Source organism: Pristiophorus japonicus, chromosome 1 (assembly GCF_044704955.1).
Source record: "Pristiophorus japonicus isolate sPriJap1 chromosome 1, sPriJap1.hap1, whole genome shotgun sequence".
Lineage (NCBI taxonomy): Eukaryota > Metazoa > Chordata > Chondrichthyes > Pristiophoridae > Pristiophorus > Pristiophorus japonicus.
The window spans coordinates 482,887,417-482,912,214 of NC_091977.1; positions in this window are offsets into that span (position 1 = coordinate 482,887,417).

The following is a 24,798-nucleotide window of genomic DNA, read 5'->3' on the forward strand; positions in this document are numbered from 1 at the left end:
CCCTGAGGAAGGGCGACCAAACTCCCAGGGGCGGCTCGAGTGTTATTGGAAGCACCATGTGTAGCTGGGGCCCTGGCAGAACTTCTTACCATTGGGTTGTTGAATTTAAATCACACCATGGTAGTTTAAGGATGTGAATCAAAAAATCTGGAAATAATAAACTGGTAGCATTAAAAGTGACCATGTAGCTGTTGGATTGCTAGAAAAGCCCAGCTGGTTCACTGTAGGGAAGGAAACCTGTCATCCTCACCTGGCCTGACCAATATGTGACTCTAGGCCCACATCAGAGTCATTGATTCGTAATTGCCCTCTGCTTCAAGAAGGCCCCCACTACCTACTCAGGACAACTAGGGATGGGCAGTAAATGCCGACCTTGCCAGCGATCCCAAAAAATAATATAAAAAGAGGTCACTGTGTACTCTTTTAAACCCCTCTCCCAAGTCTCCACCCTCATCTCCGACAATGTGTGAGGAGCTCATAGATTTCTTTATCTCTAAGATTGAGACCATCTGTTCGGCCGCCTCTGCTTCTTCCCTTCCTTCCCCGAGCTCACTGGGCCAAACTTCCTCTTAGGATCCCTCCTGCCCTAGCCCTGACCTCACATCTTTCTCCAGTTTCTCTCCGATCTCCCCTCGTGACCTTTCCGAGCTCATCCTGTCCATGGGACCCACTTCCTGCTCCGTTGACCCTATTCCCAACAAACTGCTGACCGCCCAACTTCCTTTGCTGGCTCCCATATTAGCTGACATTGTTAACGGTTCTCTCTCTTCAGGTACTATCCCACTCTCCCTCAAATCTGCCGTCATCACCCTTCTCCTCAAAAAAATAACCCTCGATCCCTCCATCCTTGAAAACTACCGTCCCATCTCCAATCTCCCTTTCCTCTCCAAAGTTCTTGAACGTGTTGTCACCTCCCATATCCGTGCCCATATTTCCCGCAATTCCATGTTTGAATCCCTCCAATCCAGTTTCCGCACCTGCCACAGTACCAAAATGGTGCTCATCAAAGTCACAAATGACATCCTTTGTGACAGTGACAAAGGCAAACTATCCCTCCTTGTCCTTCTTGACTTGTCTGCAGCCTACGACATGGTTGACCACTCTATCCTTCTCCAATGCCTCTCCCTTGTTGTCCAGTTGGGTAGGACTGCACTCGCCTGATTCCATTCTTATCTATCTAATCGTAGCCAGAGAATCACTTGCAACGGCTTCTCTTTCCACCCCCGCATCATTACCTCTGGTGTCCTCCAAGGATCTATCCTTGGCCCCCTCCTCTTTTTCATCTACATGTTGCCCTTAGCGACATCATCCGGTAACACAGTGTCAGTTTCCACATGTACGCTGATAAGACCCAACTCTACCTCAGTATCACTTCTCTCAACCCCTCCACGGTCTTGAAATTGTTAGACTGCTTGTCCAACATCCAGTTCTGCATGAGCAGAAATTTTCTCCAATTGAATAGTGGGACAACCAAAGCCATTGCTTTTGGTTCCCGCTATAAATTCCTTTCCCTAGACACTGACTCCATCCCTCTCCCCAACTCCTGTCTGAGGCTGAACCAGACTGTTCGCAACCTTGGTGTCATATTTAACCCTGAAATGAGCTTTCGACCACATATCTGCAGCATAACTAAGACCGCCTCTTAACATCATAACATCGCTCGTCTCCACCCTTGCCTCAGCTCATCCGCTGCTGAAGCCCTCATCCATGCCTTTTTTACCTCTAGACTTGACTATTCCAACTCACTCCAGGCTGGCCTCCCACATTCTACCCTAGGTAAACTAGAGGTGATCCAAAACTCGGCAGCCATGTCCTAACTCGCACCAAGTCCCGCTCACCCATCACCCCTGTGCTTGCTGACCTATATTGGCTTCCAGTTAAGCAAAGCCTCAATTTCAAAATGATCATCCTTATTTTCAAATCCCTCCATGGTCTCGCTCTTCCCTATCTCTGTAATCTCCCCCAGCCGCATAAACCCCCGAGATGTCTGCGCTCCTCTAATTCTGCCCTCTAGCATCCCTGATTATAATTGCTCAACTATTGGTAGCCAGCCTTCTGTTGCCTAGGTCCCAAGGTCTGGAACTCCCTGCCTAAACCTCTCCGGCTCTCTACTTCTCTTTCCTCCTTAAAACCTATCTCTTTGACCAAACTTTTGGTTGCCTGCCCTAATTTCCCCTTATGTGGCTCTGTGTCAAATTTTTTGTCTCATAATACTCTTGTGAAGCGCCTTGGGATGTTTTACTATGTTAAAGGTGCTATATAAATACAAGTTGTTGTGGTTGTTGTCCTGTCTGACTGCGGGGTGAATTATAACATGGACTGCAGCTAACATACTGAAAACTGTTCTATTTTGTTTAATATTTGGTTCGCAGACAGAGTGTAAATTAAAAAAAAACTGACAAGCAAATTCTATGTCTATTATTTTAGATTTTTAAATTCATTCTCAGGATGTGGGCTTCGCTGGCAAGGCTGACATTTATTGTCCATCCCTTGTTACCTTTGAGAAGGTGGTGGTGAGCCGTCTTCTTTGACCAAGCTTTTGGTCACCTGCGCTAATTTCTACTTATGCGGCGACTCGGTGTCAAATCTTTATCGCATAACGCTCCTGTGAAGTGCCTTGGGATGTTTCATTATGTTAAAGGTGCTATATAAATACAAGTTGTTGTTGTTGCTGTGCACCATCCTCAGTCTATAAGTCAGGCAGCAAGGCTTTTGCAGAGGTACATGGTAGCAGCATTGGGCTGACTGCCAAAATGTTCTCCTTCCCTAAGATCCTTCTCAGCATTCCTTATGAACTATGTTTGATTTTGTTTGAGGCTTTCTAGGACCCAGGGAGTTCTGATACTTCCCGTTCCGGCTTCTCTCCAGAACACATCAAATATTCAGCAGTGGGTAGAGGGATGAGTAATCGTATCACACCATGATATGGGATTTCAATATAACAATGGAATAGTCGAGGCGAACAGCAGAGATGCATTTAAGGGGTAGCTGGATAAGCACATGAGGGATACAGGAGTAGAAAGATATGCTAATAGGGTTAGATGAAGTAGGATGGGAGACTCGTGTGGAGAATAAACACCGGCGTAGACCTGGTTTTTAAAATTAATTCCGGAATGTGGTCATCGCTGGCAAGGACAGCATTTATTGCCCATCCCTAATTGCCCTTGAGAAGATGGTGGTGAACAGCCAGCTTGAACCGCTGCAGTCCTTGCGGTGAAGATACTCCCACTTCACCGGTGAAGTGCTGTTAGGGAGGGAGTTCCAGGATTTTGACCCAGCGATGATGAAGAAACAGCGATATATTTCCAAGTCAGGATGGTGTGTAACGTGAAGGAGAACTTGCAGGTGATCGTGCTCCCATGCACCTGCTGCTCTTGTCCTCCTAGGTGGTAGAGGTCGCAGGTTTGGGAGGTGCTGCCTGTTGGTCCAAATGGCTTGTTTCTCTGCTGTTAATTCTATGTAGTTCTGTGTAACATGTCAGCATCTTTCGAATGAGCAGCTGCTCTTGTTCCTTCTCCATCAAAACACACAGCAAACGGAAGCTAACATTTCGAATTCCTTTTTGTTATATATGTAAACCTGTAAGTACCTTGTTTAACCACCAGACGGCACATCACCTGGAGTCCCAAGGGATCCCACAATCCTTTGGGAGCACCCGTACTTAAGGCGGCCTCACAGGCTGGAGAGGCACTCTGGAGACCTGCAATAAAAGACTAAGGTCACACTTTACTTTGAGCTCACAGTATCTGGTCAGACTCTTTATTCATACACTACAACTGGCAACGAGATACATATATCGAACCCCACCGCAATGATGCAGAGAACAGTGGGCATCCTGGAGAAATTTTCGGAGGGAGATGATTGGGAAACCTTCGTAGAGCGACTCAACCAATACTTCGTGGTCAACGAGCTGGAAGGAGAAGCGAATGCTGCCAAACGAAGGGTGATTCCCCTCACCGTTTGCGGGGCACCAACGTATGGCCTCATGGAAAATCTGCTTGCTCCAGCAAAACCCACAGAGAAATCGTTTGATGATTTGTGCACACTGGTCCGGGAGCATCTTAACCCGAAGGAAAGCATTCTGATAGCAAGGTTCTACACGTGCAAGTGGTCTGAAGACCAGGAAGTGGCTAGCTATGTCGCCGAGCTAAGACGCCTTGCAGGACATTGCGAATTTGAAGGACATTTGGAGCATATGCTCAGGGACTTTTTTGTACTTGGCATTGGCCATGATGTAATACTTCGCAAACTTTTGACTGTAGAGACCCCAACCTTGAGTAAAGCCATAGCGATAGCCCAGGCGTTCATCGCCACCAGTGACAACACCAAACAAATCTCTCAGCACACGGGTGCTGATATAAGTGCTGTGAACAAAGTAATGTTGTTTTCGAATCGTAATGTACAGGGCAGGCCCCACATGCCTGCAGTTGCACGTCCGCAGATGTCTCAGAGTCCACCATCAAGGGTGATGAATGCAAGACCATTAACATCTTGTTGGCACTGCGGGGGTGATCATCGTTTCCATTCATGCCGCTTCAAAGGATACATTTGCAAAGGCTGTAGAACAATGCGAGACCTCCAAAGTATGTGCAGGCGAGCTGCAAATCCTGTTAATCCTGCAAACCACCATGTTGTAGAGGAGGACAGATCCACGGCGGATCACGACGAACCAGAGACTCAGACCCAGGAGGCAGAGGTATATGGGGTGCACACATTTACCAAAAAGTGTCCGCCGATAATGCTGAAGGTTGAACTAAATGGACTCCCGGTGTCAATGGAGCTGGACACGGGCACGAGCCAGTCCATTATGAACAAAAAGACTTTTGATAAATTGTGGTGCAGCAAGGCCTTAAGGTCAGTCCTGACTCCCAATCGTACTAAACTGAGTACTTACACAAAGGAACTGATTCCCGTAACCGGCAGTGATACTGTAAAGGTCTCCTACGATGGAGCGGTGCACAAGCTACCACTCTGGGTGGTACCGGGCGATGGCCCCACGCTGCTCAGCAGGAGCTGGCTGGGGAAGATACACTGGAACAGGGACAACGTCCAAATGCTCTCGCCCGTCGATGACACTTTGTGTGCCCAGGTCCTAAATAAGTTCCCCCCGCTGTTCGAACCAGGCATTGGGAAGTTCCAAGGAGCAAACGTGCAGATCCACCTAATTCCGGGGGCGCGACTCATCCATCACAAGGCGAGAGCAGTACCGTACATGATGAGAGAGAGGATGGAGATCGAGCTGGACCGGTTGCAATGACAAGGCATCATTTCGCCAATCGAATTCAATGAGTGGGCCAATCCGATTGTTCTAGTCCTCAAGGGAGATGGCACCGTCAGAATCTGTGGTGACTACAAAGTAACTATCAATCGTTTCTCCCTGCTGGATCAATACCCACTGCCAAAGGCAGACGACCTTTTTGTGACACTGGCGGGAGGAAAGACGTTCATGAAGCTGGATTTGACCTTGGCCTACATGACGCAGGAGCTGGAGGAATCATTGAAAGGCCTCACCTGCATCAACACGCACAAAGGTCTCTTCATTTACAACAGGTGTCTGTTTGGGATTCGATCAGCCGCAGCGACATTCCAGAGAAACATGGAAAGCTTGCTGAAGTCGGTCCCGGGCACTGTGGTCTTCCAGGACGACATCTTGGTTACAGGTCGGGACACAGTCGAGCATCTGCAGAACCTGGAAAAGGTACTTAGTCGGCTTAGTCACGTGGGGCTTAGGTTAAAATGCTCGAAGTGCGTTTTCCAGGTGCCTGAAGTGGAGTTCAACTAGGCCGGTTAGTTTAACATCTGTAGTGGGGAAAATGCTTGAAACTATTATTAAGGAAGAAATAGCGGGACATCTAGATAGGAATAGTGCAATCAAGCAGACGCAACATGGATTATGAAGGGGAAATCATGTTTAACTAATTTACTGGAATTCTTTGAGGATATAACGAGCATGGTGGATAGAGGTGTACCGATGGATGTGGTGTATTTAGATTTCCAAAAGGCATTCGATAAGGTGCCACACAAAAGGTTACTGCAGAAGATAAAGGTACACGGAGTCAGAGGAAATGTATTAGCATGGATAGAGAATTGGCTGGCGAACAGAAAGCAGAGAGTCGGGATAAATGGGTCCTTTTCGGGTTGGAAATCGGTGGTTAGTGGTGTGCCACAGGGATCGGTGCTGGGACCACAACTGTTTACAATATACATAGATGACCTGGAAGAGGGGACAGAGTGTAGTGTAACAAAATTTGCAGATGACACAAAGATTATTGGGAAAGCGGGTTGTGTAGAGGACACAGAGAGGCTGCAAAGAGATTTGGATAGGTTAAGCGAATGGGCGAAGGTTTGGCAGATGGAATACAATGTCGGAAAGTGTGAGGTCATCCACCTTGGGAAAAAACACAGTAAAAGGGAATATTATTTGAATGGGGAGAAATTACAACATGCTGCGGTGCAGAGGGACCTGGGGGTCCTTGTGCATGAATCCCAAAAGGTTAGTTTGCAGGTGCAGTAGGTAATCAGGAAGGTGAATGGAATGTTGGCCTTCATTGCGAGAGGGATGGAGTACAAAAGCAGGGCGGTCCTGCTGCAACTGTATAGGGTATTGGCGAGGCCGCACCTGGAGTACTGCGTGCAGTTTTGGTCACCTTACTTAAGGAAGGATATACTAGCTTTGGAGGGGGTACAGAGACGATTCACGAGGATGATTCCGGAGATGAGGGGGTTACCTTATGATGATAGATTAAGTAGACTGGGTCTTTACTCGTTGGAGTTCAGAAGGTTGAGGGGTGATCTTATAGAAATATTTAAAATAATGAAAGGGATAGACAAGATAGAGGCAGAGAGGTTGTTTCCACTGGTCGGGGAGACTAGAACTAGGGGGCACAGCCTCAAAATACAGGGGAGCCAATTTAAAACCGAGTTGAGAAGGAATTTCTTCTCCCAGAGGATTGTGAATCTGTGGAATTCCCTGTCCAAGGAAGCAGTTGAGGCTAGCTCATTGAATGTATTCAAGTCACAGATAGATTTTTAACCAATAAGGGAATGAAGGGTTATGGGGAGCGGGCGGGTAAGTGGAGCTGAGTCCACGGCCAGATCAGCCATGATCTTGTTGAATGGCGGAGCAGGCTCGAGGGGCTAGATGACCTACTCCTGTTCCTAATTCTTATGTTCTTATGTTCTTATGTTCCTAGGAAGAAGATTCGTGGCGGACGGCATCAGGCCCACCGATTCGAAGACGGAAGCAATGGGGAATGCACTGAGGCCACAGAATGTGATGGAGCTACAGTCATTTCTAGGACTCCTGAACTACTTTGGTAACTTCTTACTGGGTCTCAGCACACTGTTAGAACCACTGCACGCCTTACTGCATAAAGGAGATGAATGGGTATGGGGTAAAAGCCAAAAACATGCCTTTGTAAAAGCTAGAAAATTGTTATGCTTAAACAAATTGCTTGTGTTGTATGATCCATGTAAGCGTTTGGTACTAGCATATGATGCGTCATCATACAGTGTCGGGTGTGTATTGCAACAAATTAATGAATCTGGGAAATTGCAACCAGTTGCTTATGCATCAAGAAGTCTGTCTAAGGCTGAGAGGGCCCATAGCATGATTGAAAAAGAAGCGTTAGCGTGTGTTTATGGGGAAAGAAAATGCATCAATATCTGTTTGGGCTCAAATCTGAATTGGAAACTGACCATAAGCCACTGATATCCCTCTTTTCAGAAAGTAAGGGGATAAATACGAATGCATCGGGCCACATACTGAGATTGGCACTCACGTTGTCCGCATACAACTACGCCATCCGCCACAGGCCAGGCACATAAAACTGTGCCGATGCTCTCAGTAGACTGCCATTGCCCACCATGGGGGTAGAAATGGCACAGCCCGCAGATTTAGTTATGGTAATGGAAGCATTCGAGAGTGAGCAATCATGTTACCGCCCGACAGATTAGAACCTGGACAAGCCAGGACCCCTTACTGTCCTTAGTAAAAAACTGTGTGCTTTACGGGAGCTGGTCCTGTGCCCCATTAGAAATGCAGGAAGAAATAAAGCTGTACCAGCAATGCAAAGATGAAATGTCTATACAGGCAGAATGCCTTCTGTGGGGTAATCGGGTTGTGGTACCAAAAAAAGGGCAGGGACGCTTTCATTAGTGATCTCCACAGTACTCACCCAGGCATTGTAATGATGAAAGCGATAGCCGGATCCCACGTGTGGTGGCCCGGTATCGATGCACACTTAGAGTCCTGCATGCACAAATGTAACACATGTGAAGCAATGCACCCAGAGAGGCGCCATTAAGTTTATGGCCCTGGCCCTCCAAACCATGGTCTCGGGTCCATGTCGACTATGCAGGCCCGTTGTTGGGAAAAATGTTCCTAGTGGTTGTAGATGTGTACTCCAAATGGATTGAATGTGAGATAATGTCGGCAAGCATGTCCGCTGCCACCACTGAAAGCCTGCGGGCCATGTTTGCCTGATGTCCTTGTAAGTGACAACGAGCCGTGTTTCACCAGTGCTTTCAAAGAGTTCATGACCCGCAATGGGATCAAACTTGTCACATCTGCCCCGTTCAAACCAGCATCCAATGGTCAGGCAGAGAGAGCAGTGCAAACATTCAAGCAGAGCTTGAAGAGGGTAACTGAAGGCTCACTGCAGACTCGCTTATCCCGAGTCCGCATGAGACCCCACTCGTTCACTGGGATTCCACCTGCTGAGCTGCTCATGAAAAAGGCACTTAAGACAAGGCTCTCATTAGTCCACCCTGATCTACACGAACAGGTAGAGAGCAGGCAGCTTCAACAAAGTACATATCATGATAGCGCAAATGTGTCACGCGAAATTGAGATTAATAATCCTGTATTGTGTTGAACTATGGACAAGGTCCCAAGTGGTTCCTGGCATTGCCGTGGTGAAAGAAGGGAGTTGGGTGTTTCGGGTTAAACTTTCAAATTGACTCATCTACAGGAAACACTTGGACCAAGCCAAACTCAGATTCATGGACTATCCACATTAGACCCTACCTTTTTTGACCCCCCAACACACACAGTTGACCACGAAGGAGAACACATTACACGCAGCAGCCCAGCAGGACTCACCACACCAGGCAGCCCAGTAAGGCCAGCTGCACAGCAGCCCAGTGAGGGCCCAACAAACGACTCACCAAAGCCAGCATTTGCACTGGGATGATCAACCAGGGAAAGAAAGGCCCCAGATCGACTCACCTTGTAAATAGTTACACTATTGACTTTAGGGCAGAGTGTTGTTACATTCAAATTTTTATTTAAATGGAGAGTGATTACAAAATGCTGTGGTACAGAGGGATCTTGGAGTCCTTACACATGAAATCCAAAAAGTTAGCATGCAGGTACAGCAAGTAATCAGGAAGGCAAATGGAATGTTGGCTTTTATTGCAAGGGGAATGCAGTATAAAAGTAGGGAAGTCCTGCTACAACTGTATAGGGCATTGTTAAGACCATACTTGGAGTTCTGTATACAGTTTTTGGTCTCCTTATTTAAGAAGGGATATACTTGCATTGGAGACAGTTCAGAGAAGGTTCACAAGGTGGATTCCTGAGATTAAGGAGTTGGCTTATGAAGAAAGGTTGAGTACGTTGGGCCTATACACATTGCAGTTTAGAAGACTGAGAGGTGATCTTTTTGAAACATATAAGATTCTGAGGGGGCTTGACAAGATGGATGCAGAGAGGATGATTCCCCTTGTGGGGGACTCTAGAACTAGGGGGCATAGTTTCAGAATAAGGGGTCGCCCATTTAAAACGGAGATGAGGATGAATTTTTTTTCTCAGAGGGTCGTGAATCTTTGGAATTCTCACCCCAGAGAGATGTGGAAGCTGGGTCATTGAATATATTTAAAGTGGAAATAAACAGATTTTTCAAAAATAAGCGGGTCAAGCGTTATGGGGAGAGGACAGGGAAGTAGAGCTGAGCCCACGATCAGATCAGCCATCAAATAGCGGAGCAGGCTCGAGGGGTCAAATGGCCTACTCCTGCTCCTATTTCTTATGTTCTTATGTATGCATGCATGCGTGTGTATGTGTCAGTGTGAGTGTGTTTGTGCGGTTACATGCAGGCATCTGTGTGAATCAGTGAGCGTGTGAGTGTGTGTGCGTACACACTTCAAGACTTCAGAGTGACACAGAATAGATGAGGAAGAAGGGGTAACCCAAGAAGTGATGGTTAAAAGGCATCAATGCATATTATGTCGGCAGACTGAGGAAGTACAGGGAATCTATATTTATCAAGGAATTTCTGCAAATGAATCCACAATGCAGTTCCACTTAATGCGAATGGGCAGTTTCACACAAAGCCCTAAACAATATGTAACAGTAAGGGGAAGACTTACCCTGGCCTCCAACACTGGGAATTTCCTCAGGGATTTCTTCCGGTCAGTCCCCATAGCTTCAGCGGAAGATCAGCGAAACACACCAGGTACAAGAGTAAACGAGGTTTCCACCTTGCTAAAGGGTGCTGGCATCATGAGCAAAACGGGAAGATTCCTCCGTGTGCTAGGCCCATGTAGCAGAACCTGGTCTCACTATTTGTAGTGAAACGGCAACACCCTTAACATTGTCCTCCCATTGTCTCTTAAATGAGATGTTAAAAGTGTAGTGTATGAATAAAGAATCTGACCAGATACTGTGAGCTCAAAGTAAAGTGTGACCTTAGTCTTTTATTACAGGTCTCCAGAGTGCCTCTCCAGCCTGTGAGGCCTCCTTAAGTACAGGTGCTCCCAAGGGATTGTAGAATCCCTTGGAATTCCAGGGGATGAGCCCTCTGGTGGTTAAACAAGGTATTTACAGGTTTACATATGTAACAACACTCTGCCCTAAAGTCAATAGTGTAACTATTTACAAGGTGAGTCAATCTGGGGCCTTTCTTTCCCTGGTTGATCATCTCAGTGCAAATGCTGGCTTTGGTGAATAATCCCACATTATAGTCCATCTGTCAAATTTTTGCCCACTCACTTAGCCTATCTATATCCCTTTGCAGATTCTTTGTGTCCTCTTCACAACTTGCTTTCCCACTTATCTTTGTATCATCAGCAACTTTGGCTACGTTGCACTCGGTCCCTTCATCCAAGTCAATAATATGGATTGTAAATAGTTGAGGCCCCAGCACTGATCCCTGTGGCACCCCACTAGTTACAGTTTGCCAACCTGAAAATTACCCAGTTATTCCGACTCTCTGTTTTCTGTTGGTTAACCAATTCTCTATCCATGCTAATATATTACCCCCAACCCTGTGAACTTTTATCTTATGCAGTAATCTTTTATGTGGCACCTTATGAAATGGCTTTTGGAAATGCAAATATACTATATCTACTAGTTCCCCTTTATCCACCCTACTCGTTACATACAATCTATATTAATGACTTGGAAGAAGGGACTGAGTGTAACGTAGCCAAGTTTGCTGATGATACAAAGATGGGAGGAAAAGCAATGTGTGAGGAGGACATAAAAAGCTACAAAAGGACAGACAGGCTAAGTGAGTGGGCAAAAATTTGGCAGATGTAGTATAATGTTGGAAATTAGGTCATGCACTTTGGCAGAAAAAAAATCAAAGAGCAAGTTATTATTTAAATGGAGAACGATTGCAAAATGCTGCTGTACAGCGGGACCTGAGGGTAGTATGCCGGTACATCAAGTGATCAGGAAGGCCAATGGAATCTTGGCCTTTATTGCAAAGAGCATAAAAGCAGGGAAGATTGCTACAGCTATATAAGGTATTGGTGAGGCCACATCTGGAATACTGCGTGCAGGTTTGGTTTCCATATTAACGAAAGGCTATGCTTGCTTTGGAGGCAGTTCAGAGAAGTTTCACTGGGTTGACTCCGGGGATGAGGAGGTTGACTTATGAGGAAAGGTTGAGTAGGTTAGGCCTCTACTCATTGGAATTCAGAAGAATGAGAGGTGATCTTATCGAAACATATAAGATTATGAAGGGGCTTGACAAGATGGATGCAGAGAGGATGTTCCAACCGGTGGGGGAGACTAGAACTAGAGGGCATGATCTTAGAATAAGGGGCCATCCATTTAAAACTGAGATGAGGAGAAATTTCTTCTCTCAGAGGGTTGTGAATCTGTGGAATTCACTGCCTCAGAGAGCTGTGGAAGCTGGGACATTAAATAAATTTAAGACAGAAATAGACAGTTTCTTAAACGATACGGGGATAAGGGGTTATGGGGAGCGGGCAGGGAAGTGGAGCTGAGCCTATGATCAGATCAGCCTTGATCTTATTGAATGGCAGAGCAGGCTCGAGGGGCCGTATGGCCTACTCCTGCTCCTATTTCTTATGTTCTTATATTTATCTTCAAAGAGCTCTAGCAAATTTGTCAAACATGATTTCCCTTTCATAAAACCATGCTGACACTGCTTGACTGTATTATGATTTTCTAAATGTCCTGCTTCTACTTCCTCAATAACTGACTCCAGCATTTTCCCAATGACAGATGTTAGGCTAACTGATCAATACATTCCTGCTTTCTGTCTCCCTCTTTTCTTCAATAGGGGCGTTACATTTGCGGTTTTCCAATCCGCTGGGACCTCTCCAGAATCCAGGGAATTTTGGTAGATTACAACCAATGCATCCACTATATCTGCACTCATACACACACACACTCACTAACATGTACACACTCATTCATGCATATGCTCACCCATACTCACACACACACACAGGCATGCATGCTGTCATGCACACTGACACACTCACACGCATGCACTCACACATTCACGCATATGCAGATACGCTCACATAAACATACTCACACTCATACACACACACGCATACTTACATACTATTATACACACACACATACTTACATACTATTATATACACACACACATACTTACATACTATTATACGAACACACTCGTGCTCGCACACAAAGCACACTCACACACCTGCATATAGCTGTTATTTATAAGTCCCAAGTGCTGCCCTGATTAGAATTATATCACTTCCCTTGGCTACATCTGAGGAAATGACATCATTCCTCTGACTCACCCACAAGGTGCGGCTGCTTTTTTTCCTGCTATTAAATAAAACGCGACAGGTGACAGCTTACAAACCACGCCTCGGACCTGATGTGATACAGCACTCCGGGGTCACATCAAGGACAATGCAGACAACTCCCAGCTGGGACTCAGTGACAGGCAGGTCAGGGGAATATTACATAGAATTACATAATGTTAAACTATATTACCCAAATCCTGGAGCCAACTCTCCACACCCACCCATATTTTTATATAGTACCAAACACAAGGCCTTGGATGGAATTAAACACAAGGATGAGAATTTTAAATTTAATGGGGCTGAAATTGCCCCCCTCTTTAAGGTCCATTACCTCCTCGATAACAAATTTCCGCCCCGCCCGTGTTCCCGCCCATCGAGCACACGCCAACCCCTTGCCACTTGCTGGCGGCCCCTTTCCGTCCCTCAAGGTAAAGTAAGGGACCTAGTGCTGAGCCCTGTGGAAACAGCCTTCCAGTCACAAAAACACCCATCCACTATTACCTTTTGCTTCCTGCCTCTGAGCCAATTTTGGATCTAACTTGCCACTTTGCCCTGGATCCCATGGGCTTTTACTTTCGTGACCAGTCTGCCATGTGGGACTTTATCAAAGGCTTGGCTAAAATCCATATACACTACATCAAATGCACTGCCCTCATCGACCCTCCTGGTTACCTCCTCAAAAAATTCAATCAACTTAGTCAGACACGACCTTCCCTTAACAAATCCATGCTGACTGTTCTTGATTAATCCGTGTCTTGCTAAATGAAGATGTATCCTCTCCCTCAGAATTTATTTCAATTACTTTTCCACCACCGAGGTTAGCCTGACTGGCCTGTAATTACTCAGTTTATCCCTTTCTCCCTTTTTAAACAAAGGTACCATGTTAGCAGTCCTCTAGTCCTCCGGCACCACACCTGCAGCCAGAGAGGAATGGAAAATGATGGTCAGAGCCTCTGCTATTTCCTCTTTTGCTTCTCTTAAAAGCCTGGGGTATATTTCATCTGGGCCGAGGGATTTATCCACTTTCAAAACTGTTAAACCACTTAATATTTCCTCTCTGTAAGGGGTGGTTTGCAGGGGGTCAGCTTTCCTTTCTGACCTTATATGAGCGGTTCCGAATCGCTCCCACACCCTTGGTTCTAGACACTGGAATTATGAAGGGACTGTGACAGACTTGGACAGATAATCGGTTTCAAGGTAGGAAGCAGGTATGGCTTTATTGTGTTTAAAAAGCAGTAAAAGGCACACCTTTAATAACACACACAGACCAATACACACTGAAGGGTACAACACATTGAATAAAATGTCAAATTACAGCCTGTGGGGAAAAGAATACAGCTTAAACTCTAAATGGGGTAAAGAGGAGAATGCAGATACATTTACACAAGTTATCCCAGCCTCCCCCCTCCCAATTCCCCTAACTAACTAAGTTATAGCTCTGAGGGTTCAGGGGCTATGCTCACCAATCCCTTTAGACAGTTGCCGGTGAATCACGGTTTCGGGGTTCGCTGCACTTGGCCTTCTAGGTGAGCCATACCCTGGACGGAGGAGAGGACTTCGGACTGCGTAGTCTTCGGTTGGGGTGCGTCTGTTGATGCAGTAAGTTGCGTTTTGGATGTATGGGGTAAGTACCCACTTTCTTTGGTTAGGAATAGTTTTAGTTAGTCCCTTTTGGTAATTTATCCCCCGTTGGGTCGTTCAGAAGTAGATTGTAGAGTGGTTGTCAATTTTGTTGCTGACAACCTTCCATTTCGTGAGCCTCGTGCTCGGTCAGTTCTTGATGAGTTCTTGTACGTTCCTTCACTATTCCATTTCTTCACTGTAGAGCAAGCAGGCTGCTTGTCTGTGTCTGTGTTCCAGTCTATGCTCTGCTTCTCTCCTGTCTTCTGCTAGTTTCTGTGTTCTGCTAGCTTTGAGTTCTGCTAGTTTTCCTGTGTTCTGCTAGCTTTGAGTTCTGCTAGTTTTCCTGTGTTCTGCTCGTCTTTTCTTGTAAAACTGGGGGATAGATATATCCCAAAAAAGGCTCCGTTATCTCCCATCAAATCTCTTGGGCTTTGTTTAAACTGTCTGTCCATTGATTTTCAAATGTCTCCTTTGTCAGCAGTAACTCGATTCGGGTGTGAGAATGTGCTATTACTGGGTTTGCATTGTTTTAGGATTGTCCAGTTTTTCTGACCATGATTTCCATTGTGCTTGTTTGGGTAATTTGATTATCTCTTAGGGGGTGAATAGTTCCCCCAGACAGTCTGGGATCCTTAATACACGAATTTGGCCCCACCTCCTGTATTTGGTAACTCTTTTTCGCAGCCAAAATGTTGTAGAATCTTAAAATTGATATGTTCCTTCCCATAGATGTTTAGGGGATCTCAAGCTTCTGTAATTTAGGTCCATTTTGAATTCCCTTTCTTATGAGTCCAAACATTGGGGGTGGGGGGTCTCCATGAATGCATCCCCTTTTATCCCCCGCAGGCTTTGTCTGCCCCTTTAAACTCATTTTAGAAGCCCAGAAAGGGATTTTTCTCCTCTGTAGGGGAAAGGTACCCGGAATCTTTGCGAGATATTGGTAAATTCTACATTCCCCCCTGTGATACCATATCACTTATGGTATAATTCTTCGAGGTGAGCAAAGTTCCTGACTCCCAAGAGATAACCTTCCCCGTAAATTAGCTAAACTAATACCCAAAATGCATTACACTTATGCAACATCACCATAGATACACACTTTTCCCTTTACAGGTACAAACTTTTTACATTTATACCTCCCAGCTTGGAGAGGGTTCAATCACTACAATTGCATTTCAGCACAGTTACATTTCATTTCAGTCACATTATATTCACCAGCATATAGGCAACGTACAACCACATTACAGAAGGAAAAAAAACGAGATTAAAATTAAACAACATCAATTGGTCTCCTGAGGTTTGTCCATCACCCGGTAATGTCTGGATCCTGCCCTTGAGAACTGCTCTCAGGCTGGCTCAAAATAATCACCTAAACATTACTGCAACATTACCCTCAATTCTAAACTAAACCTTAAAATGTAAAATGGTACAGTGCTGCCTTAAACTAAAATTAGAGCTATGTACAACCGCCACCCGTCTCCGGGTGGCCTGGTTAGTCCCTGTCAGGCCCATGCCTTGTGCGGCCTGATAGCCGCCTGGATGCTGGGGTTTCCCTGCAGCCGGTGAGCTGGAGACCCTTGTCTCTGGGACAGCTCATTGCTACAGCTCCTGTGAGGCCCTCACCGCTGGAGGCGGCTGGCTGGTGGTCCCTACTCTGAGCGGCCTCTGTACTTCTGACCTTCGGCCTTTCCTGTCGGGCTGCCCTTCTCATAGGGTAGAATCGCTGAGGCTCAGATGCCGGTGACCACGGTATCTTTGGCCGTGGTGTACGGAGGGTCCTTCTCAGGGCTTGGGTTACTGGGGGTGCGTCCGAATCCCAAACGATGGGTGGGATAGCCCCTCCAGTACTGCAATTCACCGCTCCTATAGGCACAGTTTCTGAGCCTGCCACATTCCCTGTGGGCCCTCCACCGTCGGGGGCGGCCAACGGAGGGTCCCTGTCCTGAGGACGGTTCACCCCTCCCGGCTGCCCTCTGTGCTTGGCTGACCCTGGGTTGTACAGCTTGCACTGGTTGATGTGAAACCACTTAGTACGGCGGGGCAGCTTTATGGCATAGATCACCGGGCTTGCCTTGTCCACAATGCTGAATGGCCCCATATATAATGCTTCAAAAACCCCGACCCGAGCATAGTTCCTCACCATGAACTGATCCCCTATCTCCCATTCGTGGTGTTTGCTGGGTTCTAGCAGCAGTCGGTTACTCTGATGCTGTCTGCCCATGTTACTAGCAGCCTGCCAGTGAATCTGTTTAAGGTGTTCAAACAAGTTCTTGACAAACCGGTCCCGGTTCACCTCTCTGAGCTGACCTTCTGTGAGCACCGGGGCTAGGACATGGATGGGGGTCCACATGATCCGGCCAGTCATGAGCTCGTATGGGGAATACCCCGTGCTCTTTGACTGGCTGGCTCGGATCCCCATTAGGACCAACGGTAAGACCTCCACCCACTTTTGGGATGAGTCTCCCGTTTCCTTCCGCAGACTTTCTTTAATGGTGCGGTTTAAACGCTCCACAATACCCGATGACTGTGGATTGTGGGCAACGTGCCATTTCCCCTCAATGCCGAGCACCTTAAGGGTTGCCTGCATTACCTGCCTGATGAAATGGCTCCCCGGTCCGATTCCACATAATGTGGGAGTCCCCAATGGGAGAACACTCCACTCACTAGAATCTTAGCTGTCCCTAGTGCGGTGGCTGTTCGGCAGGGGAAGGCTTCAACCCATTTTGAGAACACGTCCACCAGGACTAGGCAGTATTTGTAGCCTCCCTGGGCGGTGGGTAGGGGTCCGATGTAGTCAATTTGGATTGACTGCCATGGTCCCTCTACCCTGCTGACGTGTCCTAGGGACACCTTCCTTTTCTGGGGGTCAGGGTTGTTCGCAGCACACACCAGGCAGTTCGCACAGAACTCGCGGACGTCCTCCCTGAGTCCCGGCCACCATCCTGCCTGTTCCACCTGTTGCCAGGTGGTCTCAGGCCGGGGTGTCCCGCTCCTGGACCATCATGGGCCAGTTTTAGGAATTTCCTCTGGTGCTGCTGTGGCACGACCCATTGTCCCTCTTTAAACAGCATGCCTTCCTTAACGGTAATGGCTGCTGTGCCGTACGGACCTTCTACTCTCTCTCCTCTAGGTGGTGCGTTCAGGACAGCTTTCAGGACCGGGTCCTGTGCCTGAACTGTTTTTAAGTCCGGGGCCAAAGCCATCCCTATACTCTTTGCTGCCCTGTTCTTATTCTTGACCGCTGCTATGCGGCCGGTGTCATAGGGGTCCCAGAACTTTCCCGTGCGGGCACCTTCTTTGGCCAGATTGTCAGCCTGTTGGTTTCCCTCTGCACGGTGTTCAGTTTTTGAATGGGCCTTCACTTTATGTATGTAGACCTTTCCCTCTTCCCCCACCGCTGTCATGATTTTCTCCAGCAGGGGCTTGATTGCCAGGGATCTCCCGTCAGCGGACGTGTATCTGCAACGGGACCAGATAGCCAGGTAATCCGTACATGAATTGCAGGTGAACATACTGTCCGAGCAAATCGTGTACGGGGTAGGGAGTTCCTTGGGGTGGGTCACCACGTTCATTACGGCAGACAGTTCAGCATGCTGGGCGCTCATGGTGCTGGGGAGCTTCATTGCCAGGGCAATACCTGCCTTTGGGTCGTAGACTCCGCACCCAGTGAGTCGTTCGCCAGCAGATACCGTGCTGGACCCGTCCACGTAGATGTCCCGGCCTGTAGGGTGTAACCTCACCCGAAGGGCAATGTTCACCTCCCATACCCCTTCTATGGAGCACCTGTGGGCTTTCCCTGGATAGATTAGGTTGGCTGCGAGCCTTGGCTCGCGGGGGCCTTCTACTCTGAGGTCATCTGGGAGAGGAGCAGGGTCCAGCGAGCAATGCGGGCACTGCTCACGGTCCCGTCCTTAATCCTCCCATCTAGGAGCATCTGAGTCGGTGTGTGGTGGGTTAGGAGTGTTAGAGGAGACCCTCCTGTGAAGATCAAGGATCTTTTCACTGCCCAATGTGTGGCTAGGAGATGTCTCTCACAGTTGGAGTACCCCTTCTCCACATCTGTGAGGATCCTGGAGGAGTAAACCACCGGTCTCAGCTGGCCGTGCCGCTCTTGAAGCAGCACTGAGCTCAAACTGTCCCTGCTGGCTGCCACCTCCAGGAAAAACTCTTTTCCTACATCTATCACTTCTAAGGCTGGCATGGTCTGCAAGTCCTTCTTCAGCTGATTAAATGCTGCCTCGCAACCCTCATCCCAGTCCCACTCTACACTCTTGTGTAGGAGCCTGAGCAGAGGGACTGCGGTGGCTGCATAATCCTCAATGAAGTCTCTGCAGTACCCAGTGAGCCCTAGAAACGACCTTACCCCTGTCACTGTGTTGGGGGCTGGTAACTCCTGTACTGCCTCCCTTCTAGCCTTGTCTATGGCCCTTTCCCCAGCGCGCACAGTCAGCCCCAGGAATTTGACTTCCTTCTGGCCGATCTGTGCCTTCTTGGGGTTTACTTTAAACCCTCCTTCTTTTAGCAGCTCCAGCAGCTCAGCCAGCCGTGGGCCATGCTCCTCCCCATGATCGGTGAACAGGAGCAGGTCATCCACATACTGCACCAACTGCTGGGGTCTGCTAAAGCCCTTTAAACAGTTCGCCATGCATTGGTGAAAAATGCTGGGACTATTGTGGAAGCCTTGGGGAAGACAGTTCCACGTGTATTGTTGGCCCTTAAAGGTAAAGGCGAACTTGTACTGGTCCTCCCGTTTTAAGGGAATGGACCAGAACCCATTTGAAATATCCAGCACCGTGAAAGTGGTCGCGGATGCTGGAATACTCCCTATGAGATCCGCTGTGGCTGCTACAGTGGGTGCACAGGCAGGGATATTCTTATTTAGTACTCGATAGTCCACGGTGGCCCTCCATGAGTTGTCCGGTTTCTTAACCGGCCACAGTGGAGAGTTCACATGGGTTGCTATCGGTCTTAACACCCCTTGCTCTACCAGTGATCCCAGCGCCGTTGTCAGGTCTGCCTCTGCCTCCCTGGGGAAGTTATATTGCTTTTGTGGTCGGGTCATGGGGTCCCCTACTATACTAACTTCCACCCCCGTTACCCTACCACAGTCATGTTTGTGGGTGGCAAATGCTGCAAGGTGTGCCCGTACATATGCCTGGTACTCCACTGGGGTGTTACTGACCAGCAATTCCAAGTCATAACCCTCCTTTGGCTTCACGGTACACAATGTTCCCTTTCTGGGATCACCGCCACCTCACCTTCCCTGTCAGTCACTATGGCTCCCCATAGACAGTGGTTCCTGAGATCCACTAGGATCTGGTGGCTAATGATAAAATCGGCCCCCAGGATCCCTTATCCCTTCTGCTCCCATTTCATCAGGACACACTTCCATTTGGTTTTGAGTGTCCCTAACTGAATGGTGAGCGGGATGGAAAACGAACCAGTTTGCTCATTGCCTGTGAACCCCATTAGACTATACGGGACCCCGTTCGATAGAGGTGAGGTAGCTGGGTTATCTGCATATACAAGGGTGCTGGAAGCACCAGTATCTAGCAGGTAGGTCCTTTTTACTTTCTCCACCTCCATTGTAACGCACGGTCTCTTCCAGGCATCGTACTCTAGGGAACACAGGTACATAGGCTGCGCTGGCTCTAGTCGTGCATCTGGGTGGGTTGGAGCAGAGGGTTTTACCGTACCGGCTACTGCACCAGTTATGATAGCTACTGCTCCCTGTCCGTTTGAGTGTCTGTAGGGCGGCTACGAGTGTCTCATATGAGTCGGTGTTCCTGCCCCGGCCTTATGGGCTGGGACTGAAGTGGCCTTTCCCTTAGTCTCTTTCCATGGTTTCCGACAGTCCTTCCTCCAGTGCCCACTTTTCCCACACCCAAAACACTCGCCCCCTTTGTGGGGAGTATTCCCACCTTCCTGATGCCACTCTCTCTTACCTTGGCTGGGTTTAATCTCATGGACCCTCCCTTTAGAGGAGGGGTCCTCTGTCCCTCTACCGTTCCGGTAAGCCAGTGTCAACTGTCTGACCACTGTCTCCTCGGTGGTTCTGGGATCTCTCGGATCGAACCAGACCTTGGCTTTTGCCTTTACTCCAGGTAAGCTGTTTGCCACCAGGCTGCGGAGCCAGTGAGCCAGCTCGTTAGGGTTCGGGTGGGCCCGGTCAAGAACCCCACTACAGGCCCTTTCGTAGACCGGCCACAACCTGTCAGCGAAAGCCTGTGGAGTCTCCCCATAGAGCTGCATTGTTTTCTCCACTCGGGAGAAAGGACTCCCGTCGTTCATACCCATGGCCTCTAGAACCTCCTCCTTAACCGTAGCGTACGTGTTTCGCCCCTTTCTGCTGTCTGCAGAGAGGGAATGGCACAGCTTGGTGTCTAGCGAGAAGAGCAACAGCTTAGCCTGCTCTGAATCATCGCACCCGTTAATATCCCCTGTGTGTTCCACTTCCAGGAAGTGTACCGAGAGATCCCCCTGTTGGGTGAGCTTACTTAGGTGGCCTATCATAGCCCTCAGTTTTTGGGTGTCATGGGGGACTACGAAGTTGCTTTCTAGGGGTCCTGCTGCCCCATTGGCATCAGGCGGGCCAAACTTCTGCTGCCGGACTGGGTGCATTGGCCCTGGTTCCGGCCCTTCTTGTATTGGCTCGCCCTCTTCCCCCTGCTGCCAAGCCGAGTTAAAACTCAGGGCTGCCGGTGTTGGTAGTTCGCAATCCTTGCCTGCCCCGCACTCTGGCTGACACCCCTGCTGCTCCGGGCCGTTCCTGGGAGCTGCAGGCGGTGACTGAGGGGCTTCTCCTTGCCCAACCAGGTGTTCCTGGGCTAAACCCGGGTTTAACAGGCACACCATGCATTTAGCCCGGGATAGAGCAAGGTTCAGGCTTTGGACCTGCTGCTGGCAGGGGCCATGGTCTCCTGCCTCAAATTCCCTGGTACTGACTACCTTATAGGCTACCTGAATGTCTCTTACCCTCTCCCCATACTCTTTAACTTGCTTGGCGAGGCAGGAATTCTCTTCCCGCAATGCCAGTTCGCTATTCTTGGCTTCAATAATCTGACACTGTAAAAGGTCCAGTTGGGTTTTGTACCTTTCTTTAGTGAGCTCTCTACTTTCCTTTAACTGTCTCACCTCTGTCCACAGCCTTTCCCCAACTGTGGCCTTTGCGCTGGACCTCTCTTCTGCCTGTCTCAATACTCCCTTTAATTTCTCATTCTCCTCATCTAGAAGCCGAATCTGTTGCTGAAGGCAAATTAGCCAAATGGCCTTCTCTGTCGACTTTTTATGGTCCTTGCTCTCGGTTCATTGAGCTGCAGCATCTTCTGGACGCTCAGCATACAATAGATCGAGTACCCACTCCTTAGCCACATTTACCATCTTAAACACATACGAGGAAATCCTCTCTTCCATTTTGTTTCGTTTCCTGAAACCAGTATCTCTCTTATCACGTCCCTTGTCCCAGTGTCCCATCTGGGTCGCCATTATGTAATGGGTGGTTTGCAGGGGGTCAGCTTTCCTTTCTGACCTTATGGCCCCAAGTTTCCACAAGATAAAAAACGGGCGCCCCTCCAAGCTGGGCGCCTGTTTTTCATGCCGAAAATGGCGCCGGAAACAAAACGCGCGATTCTGGAGCGCCCTGCAGCTCCATGTCTGCTTGGCGCGGCGCCCAGGGAGCGGAGCCTACCACTCGCGCCGATTTTGTAAGTGGGAGGGGGCGGGTACCATTTAAATTAGTTTTTTTCCGGCCGGCAACCCTGCGCATGCGCGTTGGAGCGTTCGCGCATGCGCAGTGTGAAGGAAACATTGGCACTCGGCCATTTTTGCAGTTCTTTGTAGCTGTTTAATTTTTGAACATTTTTTAATAAAAGCACATTACCATCAGCACATCAGCACTGAGGCTTCTTGCAGCAGTGAGAAGGCTGCAGGAAGCCTCAGAAAGTTGAGGCAGCCGTTTCCCTCTCCCCCCCCCACCCCGCCCGCCGTCGGGAACGAACGGCTTCCTCCTCCCTCGCCCCCCCCCCCCCCCGCGGGAAAGAACGGCTTCCTCCTCCCCCCCCCCCCCCGCGGGAACGAACGGCTGCCTCAACTTGTGAGGCTTCCTGCAGCATTCTTCCTGGCTGAAGCACTTTCACACAGGTAGGAAGATGGTTTATTTAATCTTTTCTTTGCTTATAAATTTTTATTCAGGTTGGATTTATTTGTATAATATTTGTATAAGTATAAATAAGGATTTATTATAGAATTTAATGACTTTCCCCCTCCCCCCCCCCACCTCGTTCCCGACGCCTAATTTGTAACCTGCGTCTGATTTTTTAATGTGTAGACAAGGTTTTTTCAGTTCTACAAAAATCTTCACTTGCTCCATTCTAAGTTAGTTTGGAGTACGTTTTCACTGTGGAAACTTTCAAATCAGGCGTCAGTGGACGGACACGCCCCCTTTTGAAGAAAAAATTCTGTTCCAAAGTGAAACTGTTCTAACTGACTAGAAATGCAGAAAAAAAAATGTGGAGAATTGCGATTTCTAAGATAGTCCGTTCTCCACCAGTTGCTCCTAAAAATCAGGCGCAAATCATGTGGAAACTTGGGCCCTATATGAGCGGTTCCGAATCGCTCCCACACCCTTGGTTCTAGACACTGGAATTATGAAGGGACTGTGACAGACTTGGACAGATAATCAGTTTCAAGGTAGGAAGCAGGTATGGCTTTATTGTGTTTAAAAAGAAGTAAAAGGCACACCTTTAATAACACACACAGACCAATACACACTGAAGGGTACAACACATTGAATAAAATGTCAAATTACAGCCTGTGGGGAAAAGAATACAGCTTAAACTCTAAATGGGGTAAAGAGGAGAATGCAGATACATTTACACAAGTTATCCCAGCCTCCCCCCTCCCAATTCCCCTAACTAACTAAGTTATAGCTCTGAGGGTTCAGGGGCTATGCTCACCAATCCCTTTAGACAGTTGCCGGTGAATCACGGTTTCAGGGTTCGCTGCACTTGGCCTTCTAGGCGAGCCATACCCTGGACGGAGGAGAGGACTTCGGACTGCGTAGTCTTCGGTTGGGGTGCGTCCGTTGATGCGGTAAGTTGCGTTTTGGATGTATGGGGTAAGTACCCACTTTCTTTGGTTAAGAATAGTTTTAGTTAGTCCCTTTTGGTAATTTCTCCCCCGTTGGGTCGTTCAGAAGTAGATTGTAGAGTGGTTGTCAATTTTGTTGCTGACAACCTTCCATTTCGTGGGCCTCGTGCTTGGTCAGTCCTTGACAATTTCTTGTAGGTTCCTTCACGACTCCATTTCTTCACTCCGGCTGCTTGTGTCTGTGTCTGTGTTCCAGTCTGTGCTCTGCTTCTCTCCTGTCTTCTGCTAGTTTCTGTGTTCTGCTAGCTTTGAGTTCTGCTAGTTTTCCTGTGTTCTGCTCGTCTTTTCTTGTAAAACTGGGGGATAGATATATCCCAAAAAAGGCTCCGTTATCTCCCATCAAATCTCTTGGGCTCTGTTTAAACTGTCTGTCCATTGATTTTCAAATGTCTCTTTGTCAGCAGTAACTCAATTCGGGTGTGAGAATGTGCTATCACTGGGTTTGCATTGTTTTAGGATTGTCCAGTTTTTCTGACCATGATTTCCATTATGCTTGATTGGGTAATTCGATTATCTCTTAGGGGGTGAATAGTTCCCCCAGACAGTCTGGGATCCTTAATACACGAATTTGGCCCCACCTCCTGTATTTGGTAACTCTTTTTCGCAGCCAAAATGTTGTAGAATCTTAAAATTGATATGCTCCTTCCCATAGATGTTTAGGGGATCTCAAGCTTCTGTAACTTAGGTCCATTTTGAATTCCCTTTCCTATGAGTCCAAACACTGGGGGGGGTGGGGGCTCTCCATGAATGCATCCCCTTTTATCCCCCGCAGGCTTCGTCTGCCCCTTTAAACTCATTTTAGAAGTCCAGAAAGGGATTTTTCTCCTCTGTAGGGGAAAGGTACCTGGAATCTTTGCAAGATATTGGTAAATTCTACATCTCTCACTATGTTTATTTCATCTAATATTTCACACTCCTCCTCCCTGATTGCAATGTCTGCATCACACCTCTCTTGTGGGAAAACAGATGCAAAGTATTCATTAT